A 22964-nucleotide genomic window follows, 5' to 3' on the forward strand; every position below is an offset into this window, starting at 1 on the left:
ATCACCGCAGGTAAGCCGAGCGGGACCATGTGGGCAGAGTGCAGGTGGGCGGAGCCATGTGTGCTGGCGGCGGAGTGCGAAGTGGGTGGCGCTGAGGACGTCAGTGTCGTGGACTGCTTGGCTGGGGACAGGTGAGTGTGAGTGTGTGTGTGTGTGTGTGTGTGTGTGTGTGTGTACATGCCGCGTGCAGGAGGGGGCGGAGTGAGCTGAGCGGGGAAGTGTGGTCTTCCTGCACGTAACTAGGATAAACATCGGGTTACTAACCAAAGCGCTTTGCTTGGATACCCGATGTTTATCTTGGTTACCAGCTTCTGGCATGCTGCCAGCGATGGCTCCTGAACACTGTAGCTGTAAAAAGCCCTGCTTTTTGCTGCTAGAACCAATCTCGGACGTATCTAGAACTATCGAGCTTTAGCAAAAAGCTCGAGTTCTAGTTCGATCTAGAAACAGCCCCCAAAATCACTCGAACCGCAAACTGGAGAACCTCGAACTGCGAACCGCACTCAACTCTACTTATGGTGCCGTGTTCCACAATCCGGCAATCCGGCAACAGGTTCACTGGCAGTCACACTCGGTACCATGGGAATCTGGCTGTCAAGTCCTGTGACCTGACTGACGTCACCACTTCTCACAGCTGGGTCCCCCGCTGTCTTCAGTGTGTCCCAGAAACTGAGTGAGTGTTCGTGTTTTCCATCACTGCAACTTCTGGATGTAGCAGAGCCAGGTCATGGGACCTTGCATGGATTACATTGCACCTGTGGGTTTTTTTGGGGTTAATAAATTGGTAAGAGATGGAGTTTTTTCTATTTAAAATAAATGTTTTTGGGGTGCGTTTTTTTTTTTTTTTACTTACAGGTATGGTAATGTGGGGGTCTCAAAGACACGTAAGAATGTAAGAAGAGATCCAGCGCAGAAAGGAAGGCACTCTTCAATATAAATTTCCATATGGTTTATTCCATGTGCACACATGTGAAAGGTAGGTACAGACAGCCCTTAAGCAGGGGAAAAAATGACTAGCGACGCGTTTTGACCGTATTTCACGGGTAACACTACATGACTAAGGCCATGTATTACGGTCGAAACGCATCACTAGTCATATTTTCCCCTGCTTAGAGGCTGTCTGTACCTACCTTTCACATGTGTGCACATGGAATAAACCATATGGAAATTTATATTGAAGAGTGCCTTCCTTTCTGCGCTGGATCTCTTCTTACATGCTTGCAGCTGCCCGGCCGATTGTCCGTGCTGCAGAGAGAAGGCCTGGAGACTTGGAGTGGGTGAGCTGAATTCCTTTGTCTCAAAGACACCTTTCTTTTACTAACCTAGGGTTTGATAGCAAATCACAAATCACAGCTGATATCAACCCCATATATTACCCCGATTGCCATCACACCAGGGCAATCGGGATAAGTCGGGTAAAACGCCACAGTTGGTGCTCTCACTCTTTTCCATGCAGCAGCCTGCCTGGTGTTAAGCGGATTTTAAATGCAACGACATCGCTAACAAGATGTCGTTGGGGGTCACGGAATTCATGACGCACATCCGGCCTCGTTAGCGACGTCGTTACATGTGAAATGTACGAACGACTGTTAACGATCAGAAATACTCACCATATCGTTGATCGTTGACACGTCGTTCTAATCCCAAATATCGTTGCTGCTGCAGGACGCAGGTTGTTCGATAGATAGGTGGAAAACAAGTAGATGTGAAAGTGCACTGAACTGTATGGCCACCCGAAGGTTGTACCAAGAGCAGGTACATTTTGAACAGTCATTCCATGTTGACAAACTGTTTTAAGGCCGGAGTCACACTTGCAATTCTCGCATCGGCATCACCCGGCGTGGCCGCACACTCTTCTAACACGAGTGGGTCGGCTGTATGTATATCTATGCAGCTGAAACACTCTTGTCCGGAGAGCGTGCGGCCACACCGGGTTATGCCGATGCGAGACTCTCGCGAGTCTCTTGCAAGTGTGACTTCGGCCTAAGGGGCACTTTGCACACTACTATGAAATCGCAGGTGCGATGTCAGTGGGGTCAAATTGAAAGTGACTTACATACGGCGTTGCAGGCGATATCGTAGTGTGTAAAGCCTTTTTGATACGATTAACGAGTGCAAAAGCGTCATAATCATATCATCGGTGTAGCGTCGGTCATTTTCATAATTTGGAAATGACCTATGTTACGCTGTTGTTCCTCGTTCCAGCGGCATCACACATCGCTGTGTGTGAAGCCGCAGGAGCTAGGAACATCTCCTACCTGCGTCCTGTGGCTCACGCCAGCTATGCAGAAGGAAGGAAGTGGGTGGGATGTTTACGTCCCGCTCATCTCCGCACCTCCGCTTCTATTGGCTGCCTGCCATGTGACGTCGCTATGACACCGCACGACCCGCCCCCTTAATAAGGAGGCGGGTCGCCGGCCAGAGCAACGTCGCAGGGCAGGTGAGTGCATGTTAAGCTGGGGTAGCGATAATGTTCGCTACGCCAGCTATCACCATGATATCGCAGCTGCGATGGGGGCGGGGACTATCGCGCTCGGCATCGCAGCATCGGCCACATCTCTTCAAATGATATGCCAGATCATAGGATCCCACATAATCAATCTGTCCTTTTAAATTGTAATATTAATTATGCATATTGCAAATTTTTCTTCTTATGTGTTTGTTATTGTTTTTCCATGAAGGAGGGGAACATGATCTATGGTACTTTAAAAAAAAAAAATTGTCTTTAATACTATGCAAATATTATAAAATTTAGCTATTCTAAATCCATATTAAATAATTCCAAATGCCATCATTGTTTGAAAAGTTCCCTGTTGTTACCATTTAATAATTACAGCCATTTGTTGTCTACCTATTATTAGCTTCTTCCTTTCAAACTCCAACTAATAGCGAGCGGCTTTAAGAGGCGACAATAACCCAGATTCCATAATCATGAAGCCATTTCAATAATAACAGTGGGAAACAATTAAGAACACCTCTACATTCGAACAATCTTAGCACAAAGACAAAGTTAAATGTTCAGTAATTAAAAGCCCAGAAAAAAAACACTACATGATGATAACAATGTAGGAAATCAACAAATAACCAAAACAGATTGTGCTTTCAAAAAGAAGATAGTTATTTTTTCATTAATAAAATGTTCTTGTACATGTAACAATAGCTTCTCTGTATCTACATCTGAAGAAACTAAAAAGGGCTCTAGTAGAGAGATTTTCTTGATTCATTTTTTTTCAAGCACACTCTATTAGTATATACCGTATATTAGTAATATTTGCACAAATTAATTACTACGTGAAATATAAAAGATCTGTTTTACATTGGTCATATTCTTGAAATCTCATGTTCTTTATATCCCTCTGATGCTTCATAGTGTTCACCATGCAATATATATATATACAGCACAGACCAAAAGTTTGGACAGACATTCTCATTCAAAGAGTTTTCTTTATTTTCATGACTTTGAAAATTCGAGATTCACATTGAAGGCATCAAAACTATGAATTAACACATGGGGAATTAAATACTTAACAAAAAAGTGTGAAACAACTGAAAATGTGTCATATTCTAGGTTCTTCAAAGTAGCCACCTTTTCCTTTGATTACTGCTTTGCACACTCTTGGCATTCTCTTGATGAGCTTCAACAGGTAGTAACCGGATATGGTTCTCACTTCACAGGTGTGCCCTGTCAGGTTTAATAAATGGGATTTCTTGCCTTATAAATGGGGTTGGGACCATCAGTTGTGTTGTGCAGAAGTCTTTTGGATACACAGCTGATAGTCCTACTGAATAGACTGTTAGAATTTGTATTATGGCAAGAAAAAAGCAGCTAAATAAAGAAAAATGAGTGGCCATCATTACTTTAAGAAATTAAAGTCAGTCAGTCCGAAAAATTGGGAAAACTTTGAAAGTGTCCCCAAGTGCAGTGGCAAAACCATCAAACGCTACAAAGAAACTGGCTGAGATGAGGACCGCCCCAGGAAAGGAAGACCAAGAGTCACCTCTGCTGCAGAGGATAAGTTTATCCGAGTCACCAGCCTCAGAAATTGCAGGTTAGACAAGGTCAATGCCACACAGAGTTTTAGCAGCAGACACATCTCTAGAGCAACTGTTAAGAGGAGACTTTTTGCAGCAGGCCTTCATGGTAAAATAGGTTCTAGGAAACCACTGCTAAGGACAGGCAACAAGCAGAAGATACTTGTTTGGGCTAAAGAACACAAGGAATGGAAATTAGACCAGTGGAAATCTGTGCTTTGATCTGATGAGTCCAAATTTGAGATCTTTGGATCCAACCACCGTGTCTTTTGGTGACGCAGAAAAGGTTAACGGATGGACTCTACATGCCTGGTTTCCACCGGGAAGCATGAAGGCGGACGTGTGATGGTGTGGGGTAGCTTTGCTGGTGATACTGTTGGGTATTTATTCAAAATTTAAGGCATACTGAACCAGCATGGCTACCACAGCATCTTGCAGCGACGTGCTATTCCATCTGGTTTGCGTTTAGTTGGATCATCATTTATTTTTCAACAGGACAATGACCCCAAACACACCTCCAGGCTGTGTAAGGGGTATTTGACTAAGAAGGAGAGTGATAGGGTGCTACGCCAGATGGCAGTCATCAGATTTGAACCCAATCAAGATGGTTTGGGGTGAGCTTAACCGCAGAGTAAAGGCAAAAGGGCCAACAAGTGCTAAGCATCTCTGGGAACTCCTTCAAGCCTGTTGGAAGACCATTTCCGGTAACTACCTTTTGAAGCTCATCAAGAGAATGCCAAGAGTGTGCAAAGCAGTAATCAAATCAAAACAAAAGGTGGCTACTTTGAAGAACCTAGAATATAAGAAATGTTTTCAGTTGTTTCACACTTTTTTGTTAATTAATTCATTCAACGTGTGTAAATTCATAGTTTTGATGCCTTCAATGTGAATCTACAATTTTCAGTCATGACAACAAAGAAAACTCTTTGAATGAGAAGGTGTGTCCAAACTTTTGGTCTATGCTGATTTTTTATATATATATATATATATATATATATATATATATATATATATATATATATATATGTATATACGTGTGTGTGTGTGTATATATACAGTATATAATATATATACACAGCTGGTGAGTATTAAACCAATTTTCTCAGTAAATATATTTCTAAAGTTACAATTGACATGACTTTCTCACCAGATGTTATTATTAACAACCTTTACAATCCACTCAGTCAAAAAACTCAAACCATGGATATCCATAGTTTTAGTGATGTGTAATAGTGAGAAATGACACAGGGAAAAAGTATTGAACACATGAAGAAAGAAGGTGCAAAAAGACATGGAAAGTCATGACACCGGCTGAAATCTATCAATAATTAGAATCTTGACACTTCGTGAAAAATAATATCACCTGGTTCAACTGATGGCCTATAAAGAGGAGCCTCATTACCAAGGTGCTACCCAAGAAACATCGTATGATAGGTAAAACCAGTGAGCTGTCTCAAGAACTTCACAAACGTATTGTTGCAAAATGTAGTGATGGCATTGGTTACAGAAGAATTTCTTAACTACTAATGGTATCAGTGAGCAGTAGAGATGAGCGAACCGGTCGCGGTTCGGCTCGAGGTTGGTTCGCCGAACGGACCTCCCGTTCGAGTTCGGTTCGTCGAACGTTCGACGAACCGAACTCGAACTGCATAGGAAACAATGGCAGGCAATCACAAACACAGAAAAACACCTAGAAAACACCCTCAAAGGTGTCCTAAAGGTGACAAACAACTCAAACACATTGGAAAGTGACAAGGACATATACTCATGCGAAAACAAAACAGCTGGACAAGGAAAAAGAGGAGGACACACAGATATAGGCATGGCACGCCCTTCTAAAATCATGTAAAACACCGCAAGGTGACTCCAAGCGGAGTCTCCATTTTTTCCAAAAATTGGGCCACACACACACCCACCCCTTCAGTGGCAGCAGTTGTGCCCCAGTTGTACACTTCACAGCTACATTTGCATCAAGCACATTCAAAAATACGCCATTCTTATCCATCCCCAGGATGACACCGGGGTAGGTAGCAAAGTCTTTGCTGACCCATGACTTGTTCATCTTGGCTTCTTTTAAAAACAATGTAAGCAAGGGTTACTCCAAGCGGAGTCTCCCTTTTTTCCAAAAATTGGGCCACACAGACACCCACCCCATCAGTGGCAGCACTTGGGCCCTAGTTGCAAACAGGATGTTTTGATTTGCATCAAGCACATTCAAAAATACGCCATTCTTATCCGTCCCCAGGATGACACCGGGGTAGGTAGCAAAGTCTTTCCTGATCCCAGCTCTGTTCATCTTGGCTTCTTTTAAAAACACATCAAGCAAGGGTTACTCCAAGCGGAGTCTCCCTTTTTTTCCAAAAATTGGGCCACACAGACACCCACCCCATCAGTGGCAGCACTTGGGCCCTAGTTGCAAACAGGATGTTTTGATTTGCATCAAGCACATTCAAAAATACGCCATTCTTATCCGTCCCCAGGATGACACCGGGGTAGGTAGCAAAGTCTTTCCTGATCCCAGCTCTGTTCATCTTGGCTTCTTTTAAAAACACATCAAGCAAGGGTTACTCCAAGCGGAGTCTCCCTTTTTTTCCAAAAATTGGGCCACACAGACACCCACCCCATCAGTGGCAGCACTTGGGCCCTAGTTGCAAACAGGATGTTTTGATTTGCATCAAGCACATTCAAAAATACGCCATTCTTATCCGTCCCCAGGATGACACCGGGGTAGGTAGCAAAGTCTTTGCTGATCCCAGCTCTGTTCATCTTGGCTTCTTTTAAAAACACATCAAGCAAGGGTTACTCCAAGCGGAGTCTCCCTTTTTTTCCAAAAATTGGGCCACACAGACACCCACCCCATCAGTGGCAGCACTTGGGCCCTAGTTGCAAACAGGATGTTTTGATTTGCATCAAGCACATTCAAAAATACGCCATTCTTATCCGTCCCCAGGATGACACCGGGGTAGGTAGCAAAGTCTTTCCTGATCCCAGCTCTGTTCATCTTGGCTTCTTTTAAAAACACATCAAGCAAGGGTTACTCCAAGCGGAGTCTCCCTTTTTTTCCAAAAATTGGGCCACACAGACACCCACCCCATCAGTGGCAGCACTTGGGCCCTAGTTGCAAACAGGATGTTTTGATTTGCATCAAGCACATTCAAAAATACGCCATTCTTATCCGTCCCCAGGATGACACCGGGGTAGGTAGCAAAGTCTTTGCTGATCCCAGCTCTGTTCATCTTGGCTTCTTTTAAAAACACATCAAGCAAGGGTTACTCCAAGCGGAGTCTCCCTTTTTTTCCAAAAATTGGGCCACACAGACACCCACCCCATCAGTGGCAGCACTTGGGCCCTAGTTGCAAACAGGATGTTTTGATTTGCATCAATCACATTCAAAAATACCCCATAATTAACCGTCCCCAGGATGACACCGGGGTAGGTAGCAAAGTCTTTGCTGACCCATGACTTGTTCATCTTGGCTTCTTTTAAAAACAATGTAAGCAAGGGTTACTCCAAGCGGAGTCTCCCTTTTTTCCAAAAATTGGGCCACACAGACACCCACCCCATCAGTGGCAGCACTTGGGCCCTAGTTGCAAACAGGATGTTTTGATTTGCATCAAGCACATTCAAAAATACGCCATTCTTATCCGTCCCCAGGATGACACCGGGGTAGGTAGCAAAGTCTTTGCTGATCCCAGCTCTGTTCATCTTGGCTTCTTTTAAAAACACATCAAGCAAGGGTTACTCCAAGCGGAGTCTCCCTTTTTTTCCAAAAATTGGGCCACACAGACACCCACCCCATCAGTGGCAGCACTTGGGCCCTAGTTGCAAACAGGATGTTTTGATTTGCATCAATCACATTCAAAAATACCCCATAATTAACCGTCCCCAGGATGACACCGGGGTAGGTAGCAAAGTCTTTGCTGACCCATGACTTGTTCATCTTGGCTTCTTTTAAAAACAATGTAAGCAAGGGTTACTCCAAGCGGAGTCTCCCTTTTTTCCAAAAATTGGGCCACACAGACACCCACCCCATCAGTGGCAGCACTTGGGCCCTAGTTGCAAACAGGATGTTTTGATTTGCATCAAGCACATTCCAAATCCACAAGCATTTACTCTCCCCAGGATGACACAGGGGTAGTAAATTCCTTCTGGATCCATGACTTGTTCATTTTGATGAACGTCAGTCTGTCCACATTGTCACTGGACAGACGCGTTCGCTTATCTGTCAGCACACACCCAGCAGCACTGAAGACACGTTCAGAGACAACGCTGGCAGCTGGACACGACAAAATCTCCAAGGCGTAACTGGAGAGCTCTGGCCATTTTTCTATGTTTGAAGCCCAAAAGGAGCAAGGCTCCAGTTGCACAGTCATGGCATCGATGTTCATTTGGAGATACTCCTGTATCATCCTCTCCAGCCGTTGAGTATGTGTCAGACTTGTTGTCTCTGGTGGCCTTGCAAAAGAGGGTCTAAAAAAATTATGAAAAGATTCCATAAAATTGCTGTTACCGGCACCAGATACGGTCCTACTGGTACGGGTAGACTGGTGAAGATGACGAGACCGTCCCATGTTTGTCAAGTTACAACTGGGAGATTCCCTCCCTGCACCTGCACGGTTGTTTGGTGGAAAAGCCGAGCTAAGATCGAGTAACAGCTTCTGCTGATACTCCTGCATACGTGCGTCCCTTTCTATGGCTGGAATTATGTCACAAAATTTGGACTTGTACCGGGGATCTAATAGTGTGGCAATCCAGTAGTCATCATCACTTCTAATTTTGACAATACGACTGTCATGTTGGAGGTAGTGCAACAAAAAGGCACTCATGTGTCTTGCGCAGCCATGCGGACCAAGTCCACGCTGTGTTTGTGGCATAGAGGTGCTACCCGTTCTTTCTTCCTCTGACATCTCCCCCCAACCTCTTTCTTTTTTTTTTTTTTTTTTTTTTTTTTTTTGGCAAGGTACACTTTTATTAGGATGACTCAATAAGCACTTCATATCAAACAACTGGAAAATTCATTTGAATGAAGACAATATAGGCACATTATCAAATTTTTTTTTTCATTGAAGAAAATTTTTTTGGTGAAGAAAAAAAAAATAGGATAATTCAAAGATATTGTAATGTACAGATGCAGAACTAAAATCCAGAACTTTTTCGGAACCACATTTACAGGTAATTTTTCACCATTACATGCAGTATGCTGTACTAAATGTTCAGCAATAATACACACCAGCCAATCCAGCAGAAAGGCTTCAGCCGAAAAATATACAAACCGTGATTGTACAAGATCACATAATACTGATAAAATTCACGTGCTGGAGAACATTCATTGAGTCCTGCCGCTAGTAAAATCTAGAGTTTGTGCCCAGCAGCACTAATGGCCTCGCCTTTAATGATTTTTGGCTTGGAGTGCGTTCCTGCTGAAGAATTCATCAATATTTTTGTTTCGCAGTCATTTTATTATTTTACAAAATCTGAAAAAACGACATGATAAAACGTATACAAATTTTCATTTTGGAATGATTCACGAGTAGGCGAAAATCTAAAGATGTATAAGATATAAAAAATAATATTTACATAGTACATTGTATTTATATAGTACTTCATTAAATTCTTTCTAGGACAATGTTGGCCCAACAGTACATCCTGAGTTACTGGTAAACTTCTGAGAAAGGACCAGTAGATCTGAATACCGGGCCACTAATCTGTTGTGTTCACAGGAGGTCACACTCCCCCAACCTCTTTCAACTGAAATTTGACCAAGGTCTCCCTCATCCGCTGAGTCTTCCATGTCCATGGACAGTTCGTCCTCCATTTCTTCATGTTCTCCTGCACCTTGCTCAACATTTCGCCTGCTACTATGCGCCCTTGTCGATCCGTGTTCCCCATGGTCCCATGCCTGCTGCGTTGGTGATGATGAACGTCTGGACCTTGGTGATGTTGTTGTCCCTTGCACATATGAATCCTCCTGTAGTTCCTCCCCTTCATGTTGTCCCACCCCCTGACTCCGAATAGTGTTTAGCGTGTGCTCCAGCATGTAAATGACTGGAATCGTCATGCTGATAATGGCATTGTCAGAGCTAAACATATTCGTCGCCATGTCGAAACTGTGCAGAAGGGTGCATAGGTCCTTGATCTGAGACCACTCCATCAGGGTGATCTGCCCCACCTCTGCATCTCGTTGGCCCAGGCTATACGTCATGACGTATTGCACCAGGGCTCTGCGGTGCTGCCACAGTCGCTGTAACATGTGGAGAGTTGAATTCCAGCGTGTCGCCACATCGCATTTCAGGCGATGAACCGGCAGGCCGAAAGACTTCTGTAGCGATGCAAGTCGCTCAGCTGCGGCGCTTGAACGCCGGAAGTGAGCAGACAGTTTTCGTGCCCTGTTCAGAAGGCCATCTAGGCCGGGATAGTGTGTTAAAAATTGCTGCACGACAAGGTTCAACACGTGAGCCATACAAGGTACGTGTGTCACCTTGCCCAGGCGAAGGGCCGCACCCAGGTTTGCAGCATTGTCGCACACGGCCTTACCAGGCTGCAGGTTGAGTGGAGACAACCATTTATTAAACTCGGACCGCAGAGCTGACCACAACTCCTCAGCTGTGTGACTCTTATTACCAAGACATGTCAAGCTAAAGACCGCCTGATGCCGTTGCGCTCGGCTGCCAGCATAGTAATGAGGCGTGCGTGATTCCTTCTGCGCAGTGAGAACGCTGGTGGCCTGACCAGGCAGGCTTGGGGCGGAGGTGGAGGACCCAGATGAGGTGGAGGATGCAGAAGCTGTGGCGGAACTTGGACAGACAGAGGATTGACACACAAGTCGTGGGGACGGCAAGACTTGTGCAGCAGACCCTTCACCATCTATCACCATAGTTACCCAGTGCCCAGTCAGCGACATGTAACGTCCCTGTCCATGCTTACTGGTCCAAGTATCGGTGGTGAAATGCACCCGTTCACACACAGAGTTTCTCAAGGAAGCGGGGATGTTGTGTGCGACATGCTGGTGTAGCGCGGGCACACCTTTCTTAGAGAAGTAGTGGCGACTAGGCATCTGGTACTGGGGCACAGCGACAGACATAAGGTCTCTAAAATCCTGTGTGTCCACTAGGCGGAAAGGCAGCATTTCGGTAGCCAACAGCTTACAGAGGGATAGAGTCAACCTCTTAGCTTTGTCATGGGTCGGAGGAAGTGGCCTTTTATTTGACCACATCTGAGGGACAGAGATCTGGCTGCTGTGTGTAGACGGTGTTGAGTAGGGTGTCCCTGGAAAAATGCAGGTTTGTGAGGAAAGTGCAGGCGGAGACATGATGTTGCCTTCATCCAACGTTGGTGCTATCGATGTCTGAGAGAGCTGTACACACTCACTTGTTTCCCCTTCCAAACCAACTGACAACCTTACAAGCAAACTGCCTGTTGCGGTTACAGTGGTGGAAGTTTTGCGTGGAAAAACAGGTGTGACAGCTGTCCCCACAGTCCTAGAAGATGAAGAGCGCGCGGATGCACTGGAAGGGGCGGGCGGTGGATGGTTCGCTCCGCTAGCCGGCATTGCAGCACGGTGAGCTTCCCACCGGGACTTATGATATTTATTCATGTGACGATTCATGGAAGAAGTTGTCAAACTGCTGAGGTTTTGACCTCTACTAACAGAATCATGACAAATGTTACATATCACATGAGTTGGGCGATCTTTTTCGATGTGAAAAAAGGACCAGGCTAGGCAAGGCTTAGAGGCCATGCGACCTGTTGATCCACCCCGAATAATGCTCATAGGCAGAGTGGTGGCTGAGGATGCAGTTGTAGACGTGCTACCAGTGCTCCGACTCTGTCCAGGAAGGCGCAAGGTAACTTCGTCGTCGGTTGCATCCTCCTCCACCGCCTCTGTTGACCTCCTCGAGTGCCTGACTGGGGGTTGACAGTAGGTGGGATCTAGAACGTCATCATCAATTGTTGTGTTCGCACTCCCCTCCCCCTCAGACCGAGCCTCTTCTTGCCCTGACCGAATATTTAAGTTGTCATCCCAATCGGGTATCTGCGTCTCATCTTCATCAGTATGTTCCTCATTGTCTATAACCACAGGTGTTACAGTTTGTGACAAAGGGTCAACATTATGCTCAGAAACTTGGTCCTCACGGCCTGAATCTGAGTCACAAAGGTTCTGGGCATCACTGCAGACCATTTCCTGTTCTGTACTCACTGTAGCTTGGGAGCAGACCTCTGATTCCCAGGCTATAGTGTGACTGAACAGCTCTGCAGACTCAGCCATCTCAGTTCCACCATACTGTGCAGGGCTGATGGAGACTTCAGAGCTGGGAGAAATCAAGTGTGATTGGGATGACAACTCAGAGGAATGGTGTTTTTTGGATGCGGTACTTGAAGTGGCTGAGAGGGCACTTGTTGGACCACTTGAGATCCATTCAAGCATTTTCCTTTTTTGCCCATCATCTACCTTTGTTCCTCTTGTTCGTGTCCGTAAAAAAGGGAGCACATCGGATTGTCCACAATAAGTAGTAGACATCTTACTTTTGCTAGTAGATGGTCTATCTTCAGCAGATGATAATGGAGCTTTGGCACCTTCCCCACTGACAAAACCTTTTTTGCCTTTTCCACCACGCCTCTTCCCCTTTCCACCAGCATCTGTCATTTTGCCACTCATGTTGATTGCGACAAGATTGTGGACTGAAAATGTGGTAGTAAAAATTGAGAGGTGGTGAAGATTGCAGTGGTGGTCTAGCTTTATTAACAGCAGAATAATAAAGAATAAATATCCCTGACAATGTAACTTAGTTATAATTCGTTGGAGTGTGCAACGCAGGCAGACGTGCTGCAAATGTCTTGGCACTAGTGGGACTATAGCAAAGTCCAATAGCCACGTATAGGATGCCACTAGGTACACTGAGTGTGTGCTAGTATAATGGCTTAGTTATAATTAGTTGGAGTGTGCAACGCAGGCAGATGCGCTCTGCAAATGTCTTGGCACTAGTGGGACTATAGCAAAGTCCAATAGCCACGTATAGGATGCCACTAGGTACACTGAGTGTGTGCTAGTATAATGGCTTAGTTATAATTAGTTGGAGTGTGCAACGCAGGCAGACGTGCTGCAAATGTCTTGGCACTAGTGGGACTATAGCAAAGTACAATAGCCACGTATAGGATGCCACTAGGTACACTGAGTGTGTGCTAGTATAATGGCTTAGTTATAATTAGTTGGAGTGTGCAACGCAGGCAGACGTGCTGCAAATGTCTTGGCACTAGTGGGACTATAGCAAAGTCCAATATCCACGTATAGGATGCCACTAGGTTCACTGAGTGTGTGCTAGTATAATGGCTTAGTTATAATTAGTTGGAGTGTGCAACGCAGGCAGATGCGCTCTGCAAATGTCTTGGCACTAGTAGGACTATAGCAAAGTCCAATAGCCACGTATAGGATGCCACTAGGTACACTGAGTGTGTGCTAGTATAATGGCTTAGTTATAATTAGTTGGAGTGTGCAACGCAGGCAGACGTGCTGCAAATGTCTTGGCACTAGTGGGACTATAGCAAAGTCCAATAGCCACGTATAGGATGCCACTAGGTACACTGAGTGTGTGCTAGTATAATGGCTTAGTTATAATTAGTTGGAGTGTGCAACGCAGGCAGACGTGCTGCAAATGTCTTGGCACTAGTGGGACTATAGCAAAGTCCAATAGCCACGTATAGGATGCCACTAGGTACACTGAGTGTGTGCTAGTATAATGGCTTAGTTATAATTAGTTGGAGTGTGCAACGCAGGCAGACGTGCTGCAAATGTCTTGGCACTAGTGGGACTATAGCAAAGTCCAATAGCCACGTATAGGATGCCACTAGGTACACTGAGTGTGTGCTAGTATAATGGCTTAGTTATAATTAGTTGGAGTGTGCAACGCAGGCAGACGTGCTGCAAATGTCTTGGCACTAGTGGGACTATAGCAAAGTCCAATAGCCACGTATAGGATGCCACTAGGTACACTGAGTGTGTGCTAGTATAATGGCTTAGTTATAATTAGTTGGAGTGTGCAACGCAGGCAGACGTGCTGCAAATGTCTTGGCACTAGTGGGACTATAGCAAAGTCCAATATCCACGTATAGGATGCCATTAGGTTCACTGAGTGTGTGCTAGTATAATGGCTTAGTTACAATTAGTTGGAGTGTGCAACGCAGGCAGATGCGCTCTGCAAATGTCTTGGCACTAGTAGGACTATAGAAAAGTCCAATAGCCACGTATAGGATGCCACTAGGTACACTGAGTGTGTGCTAGTATAATGGCTTAGTTATAATTAGTTGGAGTGTGCAACGCAGGCAGACGTGCTGCAAATGTCTTGGCACTAGTGGGACTATAGCAAAGTCCAATAGCCACGTATAGGATGCCACTAGGTACACTGAGTGTGTGCTAGTATAATGGCTTAGTTATAATTAGTTGGAGTGTGCAACGCAGGCAGACGTGCTGCAAATGTCTTGGCACTAGTGGGACTATAGCAAAGTCCAATAGCCACGTATAGGATGCCACTAGGTACACTGAGTGTGTGCTAGTATAATGGCTTAGTTATAATTAGTTGGAGTGTGCAACGCAGGCAGACGTGCTGCAAATGTCTTGGCACTAGTGGGACTATAGCAAAGTCCAATAGCCACGTATAGGATGCCACTAGGTACACTGAGTGTGTGCTAGTATAATGGCTTAGTTATAATTAGTTGGAGTGTGCAACGCAGGCAGACGTGCTGCAAATGTCTTGGCACTAGTGGGACTATAGCAAAGTCCAATAGCCACGTATAGGATGCCACTAGGTACACTGAGTGTGTGCTAGTATAATGGCTTAGTTATAATTAGTTGGAGTGTGCAACGCAGGCAGACGTGCTGCAAATGTCTTGGCACTAGTGGGACTATAGCAAAGTCCAATAGCCACGTATAGGATGCCACTAGGTACACTGAGTGTGTGCTAGTATAATGGCTTAGTTATAATTAGTTGGAGTGTGCAACGCAGGCAGACGTGCTGCAAATGTCTTGGCACTAGTGGGACTATAGCAAAGTCCAATAGCCACGTATAGGATGCCACTAGGTACACTGAGTGTGTGCTAGTATAATGGCTTAGTTATAATTAGTTGGAGTGTGCAACGCTGGCAGACGTGCTGCAAATGTCTTGGCACTAGTGGGACTATAGCAAAGTCCAATAGCCACGTATAGGATGCCACTAGGTACACTGAGTGTGTGCTAGTATAATGGCTTAGTTATAATTAGTTGGAGTGTGCAACGCAGGCAGACGTGCTGCAAATGTCTTGGCACTAGTGGGACTATAGCAAAGTCCAATAGCCACGTATAGCATGCCACTAGGTTCACTGAGTGTGTGCTAGTATAATGGCTTAGTTATAATTAGTTGGAGTGTGCAACGCAGGCAGATGCGCTCTGCAAATGTCTTGGCACTAGTAGGACTATAGCAAAGTCCAATAGCCACGTATAGGATGCCACTAAAAAACACTTAGTGTGTGCAAGTATAATGGCTTAGTTATAATTAGTTGGAGTGTGCAACGCAGGCAGATGCGCTCTGCAAATGTCTTGGCACTAGTGGGACTATAGCAAAGTCCAATAGCCACGTATAGGATGCCACTAGGTACACTGAGTGTTTGCTAGTAAAATTGCTTAGTTTAAAAAAGTTGTAGTGTGCAATGCAGGCAGACGTGCTCTGCAAATGTCTTTGCACTAGTGGGACTATAGCAAAGTCCAATAGCCACGTATAGGATGCCACTAGGTACACTGAGTGTTTGCTAGTATAATGGCTTAGTTATAATGAGTTGGAGTGTGCAATGCAGGCAGATGTGCTCTGCTAATGTCTTTGCACTAGTGGGACTATAGCAAAGTCCAATAGCCACGTTTAGGATGCCACTAGGTACACTGAATGTTTGCTAGTATAATGGCTTACTTAGAATGAGTTGGAGTGTGCAGAGGACAGGAGGGTACAGTGCCAGGATTGTGGTGCTCTGGGTAGAGGAATGGAAGCCTGCCTTTCTATTCCCTCCTAATGGTGAAATGCAGGGAGGAAATCCCTGACCTGGGCTACACAGACGCTGTTGCTGTTTGCAGGACCTGTCACTTATGGCTCTCTGACCCTGCCGCTTTGAGCCCTTAAAAGGACTGCTAGAATGTGCTCTCCCTAAGCTGTCTAACGCTGTGTATGCAGCGCATACAGCTGTATCGGCTATAGGACTCAGGAGGACGGAGCTGCGACACTGATGTCTGACACCAAAGACGCAGAAGGCAGATAATGGCGTCCGTGAAGAAAATGTCCGGTTTTATAATGCAGGGACATGTGACATGCAGATCCTATCACACATGCCGTTGCTTCTCTGGCTCAAAGTCCACTTAGGTGTGTGTGTGTCTGTGATTGGCTGACATGCTGGCCCGCCCCACAAGACGCGCGCGCTTAGGGAAGGAAGACAAGAAAAAAAAAAAAAAAAATGGCGATCGCCATTATAGAAACAGCAGTGATCTGAAGGCGCTGTTCACGCACACTATACACTGAAATGTGATAATAGTTTGATTCACAGAGTGACTTACACTATTACAGCAGAAACCAAGCTAGGATTTAGCTGTTTTTTGGCTGCTAGAACCGTTCTCGAACGTTTCTAGAACTATCGAGCTTTTGCAAAAAGCTCGAGTTCTAGTTCGATCTAGAACATGCCCCAAAATCACTCGAGCCGCGAACTGGAGAACCACGAACCACGAACCGCGCTCAACTCTAGTGAGCAGTATTGGGGCCATAATCTGAAACTGGGAAGAACATAGTTTCACCATAAACCAGCCATGACCAGGTGCTCGCCGCAAGATTTTAGACAGAGGAGTGAAAAGAATTATCAGAAGAGTTGTCCAAGAGGTTACCACCTGTGGGGAACTGCAGAAAAATCTGGAATCAACAGATACAATAGTTTCAAAGAATGCAATATGTAATCTATGCATCCCCTATGGCCTGTAAGGACGCTTACAATGCAAGAATCCATTGCTGAACAAAAAAGCATATTCAAGTACATTTAAAGTTTTCTCAACAATATTTAGAAAAGCCTGTGAAACTGGGAGAATATAGTCTGGTTGGGTAAGAGTAAAATTGAACTTTGTGGATGTGTTTGGAGGCCAAGTTGCACTGTATATCTCTCCAAAAAACCATACCCACTGTGAAGTTTTGAGGTAGGTATTTATGCTGTTTTCAGCACATAGCACTGGAAAAACTTCAAAAAATTGAAGTAAAAATTAATGCAGAAATGTACCAAAACATTCTTGATAACAATCTACTGCTATCTACCAGGATGATGAAGATGAAATGAAGATGGACATTTCAGCAATGCAATGATCTCAAATACACAGCCAGGTTAACTCTTAATTGGTTTCAGAGTAAGAAAATAAACTTCTAGGATGGGCCAGCTAATCACCTGACCTAAATCCAATATAATGTTTATGGAAGGAACTAAACCTCAGAGTTCATAGATGAAGCCCAGAGAACCTTCAGGATTTGAACAGTGTTTGTGTGGAAGAATGGGCCAAAATCACACCTGAGCAATGCATGAGACTAGTTTCTCCATACAGGAGGTTTTTTTCAAGCTTTCTTCACCAAAAAAGGCTTTGGAATGAAGTATTAAACACATTTTAGTAAGCGTGCTGAATAATTTTTCCCTGTGCTATTTGTCATCATTTTACATAATTTAATTTATGGACCTCTATAGTTTGATTTCTTTGCCTGTGTGGATTGGATGGGTGGTTACCAACATCTGGTGGGAAATTCATGTCAACAGCACCATTAGAAATATATTTTTCTTAGAAAATATGTATGTACCGTATACAGTGCTCAACATAAATGAATACATCCCTTTTGAAAAGTTAGATTTTAATTAGACATGGGCAAACCCCTTTTTGTTTGGGTTTGCTGGGTCCAGCCGGACTTAAAAAAAAGTCTGATTTGGGATTAGACTTGACGCGAACTTGAACCGGAACACTGAACCTCATATAAGTCTAGCGGACCCAAACTTTAGTGCTATAAAATGGTGTTAGTAAGGGCTAGAGGGCTTTCAAAGGAAGCAAAATGGGAATTAAATCAGTACAATCATACTTGTCGAGTTCCCACACGGCTGTCACACTTCATCCATGTCCACTCATTAACGCCTTAATGACCTAGGATGTGTATATATGTCCTAGATCTCCTCCATTGCCGTGTGAGCCCACATCTTTCCCAGCACATCTGCTGATCTGATCAGCAGACATGTGCAGCTAACAGGTACGGGTCCGTATCCAATACCCCTAGATTTCGTTGTCAAACTCTGACAGTGCAAGCTAACTGACTCTTGCAGGGATTGCGCTGTTCCCTGACTCCATCAGCAGCCCCCTGATGTGATCACAGGCGCCAAAGAGTTGTCATAAATATACAGGGTTAGCTGATGACCCCCTTTCTGTAATGACTCACTTCCTGTGAATGCCAGTACTCACAGGAGATCAGCATTTCTGCTAATCAGAGTGATGCTGCAGCATCTCTCTGATCAGCAGAAGATATCGGATAGTGCAGGCATAAAGTCTCCTAAGAAGATTAGTAAAATCAATAAAAAATTTAAAAACAACGTTTTTAAAAATATAAAAATATAAAATAAACTAAAATTTCAAATCACCCCCTTTTGCCTCATTAAAAATAAAACAAAAAAACACACATATTTGGTATTGCCAAGTTCAGAAATGCACGATCTATCAAAATATGAAATCAATTAATCTAAACGGTAAAGGGCGCAGTGAGCATGAAAATGCAAAACTCTAGAATTATGTTTTTTTGGTTGCCACAACATTGCATTAAAGTGCAATAGTAGGCAAGCAAAATATTGCATATACTCCAAAAAAGTAAAATTAAAAACATCAGCTCAAGATGCAAAAAATAAGCCATCAAACAGCCCCTGATACCGAAAAATCAGAATGCTGCAGATCTTGGAAAATGGCAACAAAAGCGCAAATCTTTTTATATTTTACAAAGTTCTAACTTTTTTTTCCACTTACATAACAGTTAAACTATACATGCTTCCTATCTACAAACTTGTACTGACCTGGGGAACCATACTGATAGGTCAGTTTTACCATATAGTGAACATCCTAAAAAAAAACACGAAAAACAATAGTGGAAATGCACTTTTTGTGCAATTTCACTGTAATTGGATTTTTTTTCCTGTTTTCCAGAACAATATGGGGCAAAATGGATGCTGTCATTCAAAATTACAATTTGTAGAAAACAAGCCCTTGTATGGCTATATTGATGGAAAAATTAATAAGTTATTACTCTTGCAAGAAGGGGAAGAAAAAACAAAAATGAGAGATGCAAAATCGCCGGGTGGTGAAGGGGTTTAACCTTTTGAATATTCACTACTTCCCCCACCCACTCTCTGTGACAGCATCTGTAATTGGTTGCCGTCAGACTGTGCCACCAAATTGTGTGCCAAAATCTGTGATTGGTTGCCATCTCACTAATTGTCTGATTTCCCAAAGTGGAATGTAAAAATAAATATATAACACTGGGGAACGCAATTTTTTAGGAGTTAGGTCAGACAACTGTTCTTAATTAATTTTTGGATGCTGAATCCAGAAATGATCTCAGTTTTTCTCTATCACGTCAAGTTTTTGAACTATAGGATTTTTGTCTTCTCAAAAATATGTAAACTACTGTACCTAAAAAGTGTTTTTTTTTTTTTAAATAGTACAAATATGAACATGGGAGCTGCACACACCTCTCACCACACTGTCTCAGTTGTGACTACTCTTACAAGTTGCCACGTAGCTCTATATGAGTCGAATTGTACTCAGATAACAAGTCTTATTACAGAAATCAGTGCAATAGTGCTTCTATGGCAGGTAAGTTGAGGAGGAAAAACTTGACGTGATAGAAAAAAACTGACTACATTTTTGGAATCAGCATGCCAATTTTAGTATAAATCAGCTCAAAAACCTAACTCAACAGAAATGTTTTTTCAAATTGTTCCCCAGTGTAATTGGAAAAAAATACTTGCAATCGCCCATATTTTGATACCCAGTGCAGATAAAGCAGACAGCTGGAGGGTACAGTCCCCAGCTGTGTACTGTTTCTTGTCTGTGTATCATACTTTTTATTAATTATTGAATTAATTAAATAAATAATTTAAAAAAAAGGTGTGAACAGCTTCTTGTCTGTGTATCATACTTTTTTTTAATTATTGAATTAATGAAATAAAATAATTTAAAAAAAGGTGTGAGTTCCCCCCAATTTTGATACCCAGCCAAGATAAAGCAGACAGCTGGGGGCTGGTTTTCTCAGACTGGGGAGGCCCATATTTATTGGGCCCTTTCCTAACCTAAAAATAGCAGCCCACAACCACCTCAGAATTGGTGCATTGATTAGATGCGGCAACCCTGGCACTTACTCAGTTCCTCCTGATTGTGAGGGAAACCAATCACAGATGTCAGCCCAGGGGGCAGGGTGCAGTCTTTCTACAACCAATCACAGATGCTGCCACATAAGGTGTGCAGAGAAGCAGGGAATATTCATAAGTTTTGATAAGGTTTAATGAGTGGACCCGCACGCAGTGTGACAGCCATGTGGAATTTCGGTAAATATAATTGTCCTGATTTAATCACCATTTTCCTTTCTTTTGCAGCCCCTTAGCCCTTTATCTGAGCAGCAGAACACGAAAAAAAAATAACAAGAACTTCCCTGAGAAGCCTGTGTTCAGGGTCCGTGCACAAACAGTACTCGTCTAGGTTGGACCCAAAATTTTACAGATCGGGTCCGCCCATAACTAATTTTACTTTTTAAAGCATTGGGGTTAGCATTATTATGTGGCATTGTAAGAAGAGCACTATTATTGTTCCACAGAGCGGGTAACATAATATGGGCAAATATGTCAGCAGCCGGTTTAACCTGGGAGTAGCAGCTAGATGTGGATTTTGGTAAGTTGGGAGTAGTTGGCGATGATTCTGGAAATATGGGAAGTCAAATGTGTCTTTGTTGTAAACACTGCAGATGAGTTGTGGCTGGAAGAAGTCGTCATGGAGGTCTGGGCCCAATGGAAAAGATTGGAAAAGTTAGCGACTCTAGCAGCTGTAACTCACTATCTAAAACTGTTGTAATAAAGCAGGGGATAAAGTCCTGGATGGCAGGTATGTGTCACCAAGGTGACTAGTCTCAGTGATGTGGGTCCTGGAAGAAGGTGCACCCGTAACAATAGATTACTGAGATGGTTTTATTGTATCCATCTATCTAGTGGTTTTTTTAAGTTACATCATGGTTATCTCCTTAGGTTTTCCTTTACCCAATATGATCAGGCTGTGCAATTGTAGTTCTAAACATAGCTCCCTAGGTTAGGGGCCCACTCAGATGTGTTTGTGCGTAAACCCCTTACTAGGCTTCTAACCTCTATAAAGCTCTGTAGCCAGTTTATTGCTGGTTATGTCCATGTGGCTACTTTAAGGGAATCTGTCAGCAGGTTTTTGCTACTTCATTTGAGAGCAGCATGATGTAGGCAATACGTTTCTGAATCCAACTGTGTAATAATAATATATAATGTTTATTAAGATTTATAGCACCATTAAGTCCATTGAGACTCACAATCTACATTCCCTATCAGTATGGTCTTTAGAGTGTGGGAGGAAACCAGAGAACCCAGAGGAAACCCACACCAACACGGGGAGAACATATAAACTTCTAGAAGATGTTGTCCTTGGTAGGATTTGAACCAACGATACCAGTGCTGCAGGATTGCTATGCTAACAACTGGGCCATCGCGCCACCCTATCACTTAGATTACTGGGTGCAGCCATTCTGACACAATCAGAATTTTTAGATTTAGGCATATCTCAGACCACCTTTTCTATGGCTTAATAAAGGCCCTACATTGGTCGAAACATTGATGTTTTATTTCCTTCATGAATACTGAAATCAATAAAGTTTTTTCTACTTGAAGGTGTTTTTGCTACCTTGGCTCCTGCAATATTGATTTGATCTGTGGCATTTGGAGAGCTGCACCAAGTAGCACAAAAGGTTGGAATGGTACATGGGAGATACCTGTTTCATGTAGCAGAGCTGAGACAGCTGTCCCGCCCACACTAGGCTCTCAGTAGAGGTTGTGGCATAATCGAGGACTGGGATTCTCCGCTCCAGAGTTGACCAGACCCAGCCTGGTCATGTCAGGGGTAACTCCCATCAGCCTCGTTCTGGTTTCAGGAAACACTATATCTGGTCTCTGCAGTTGCATTCTGGTGCTGGTTATAGTTTTGCTTTGCAGCCTGTGACTGGCTCTGGTGAGATTTCCTATTTGATCTGACTCCTTGTTACCATGCCCTGACCTGTACCCTTCCCCGCTCGTTCGTCTGTCCCAGTCCCTGTCTCTTGTGTGTTGTTTGTGTTTCCTTCTGCATTGCTGATCTGCTGGCTTCCGACTTGGTTCTGTTTTCTGATTTGATTTTGATCCTCCCTCTGCAGTGACTTGACTTTTCTGGCTAGACCCTAACTGTTTGACTACTATATTGCCCCCTGGTGGCTTGCCTGTTTACTGCCTACTGAAGTGACTCTGCTGTACTTTAGCTGCCTTTCTGTTAGGCTATGTGCGCACGTTGCGTATTTACATGCAGTTATGCTGTGATATGAACCGCAGCATAACTGCATGCATCCTGCGTCCCCAGCATAATCTATGAAGATTATGCAGGAGCCATGCGCACATGGCGTCTTAGAGCGCAGCGCTTCGGCTGCTGCCCGAAGCGCGCGTTCTAAGAAGTGACATGTCACTTCTTTCCTGTGCTCTGCCTGCAGTCCCCGCTCTGTCTATGGGAGGAGCTGCAGTCAGAGCGCATGAAATCGGCTTTTTTTTTTCACTACGGACTGTTTCTGCAGCGGTTTGAAGCGTACGTGTGCTGTTCAAATCGCTGCAGAAATTTC

The sequence above is a fragment of the Anomaloglossus baeobatrachus genome, chromosome 4, assembly GCF_048569485.1.
Source record: "Anomaloglossus baeobatrachus isolate aAnoBae1 chromosome 4, aAnoBae1.hap1, whole genome shotgun sequence".
Classification (NCBI taxonomy): domain Eukaryota; kingdom Metazoa; phylum Chordata; class Amphibia; order Anura; family Aromobatidae; genus Anomaloglossus; species Anomaloglossus baeobatrachus.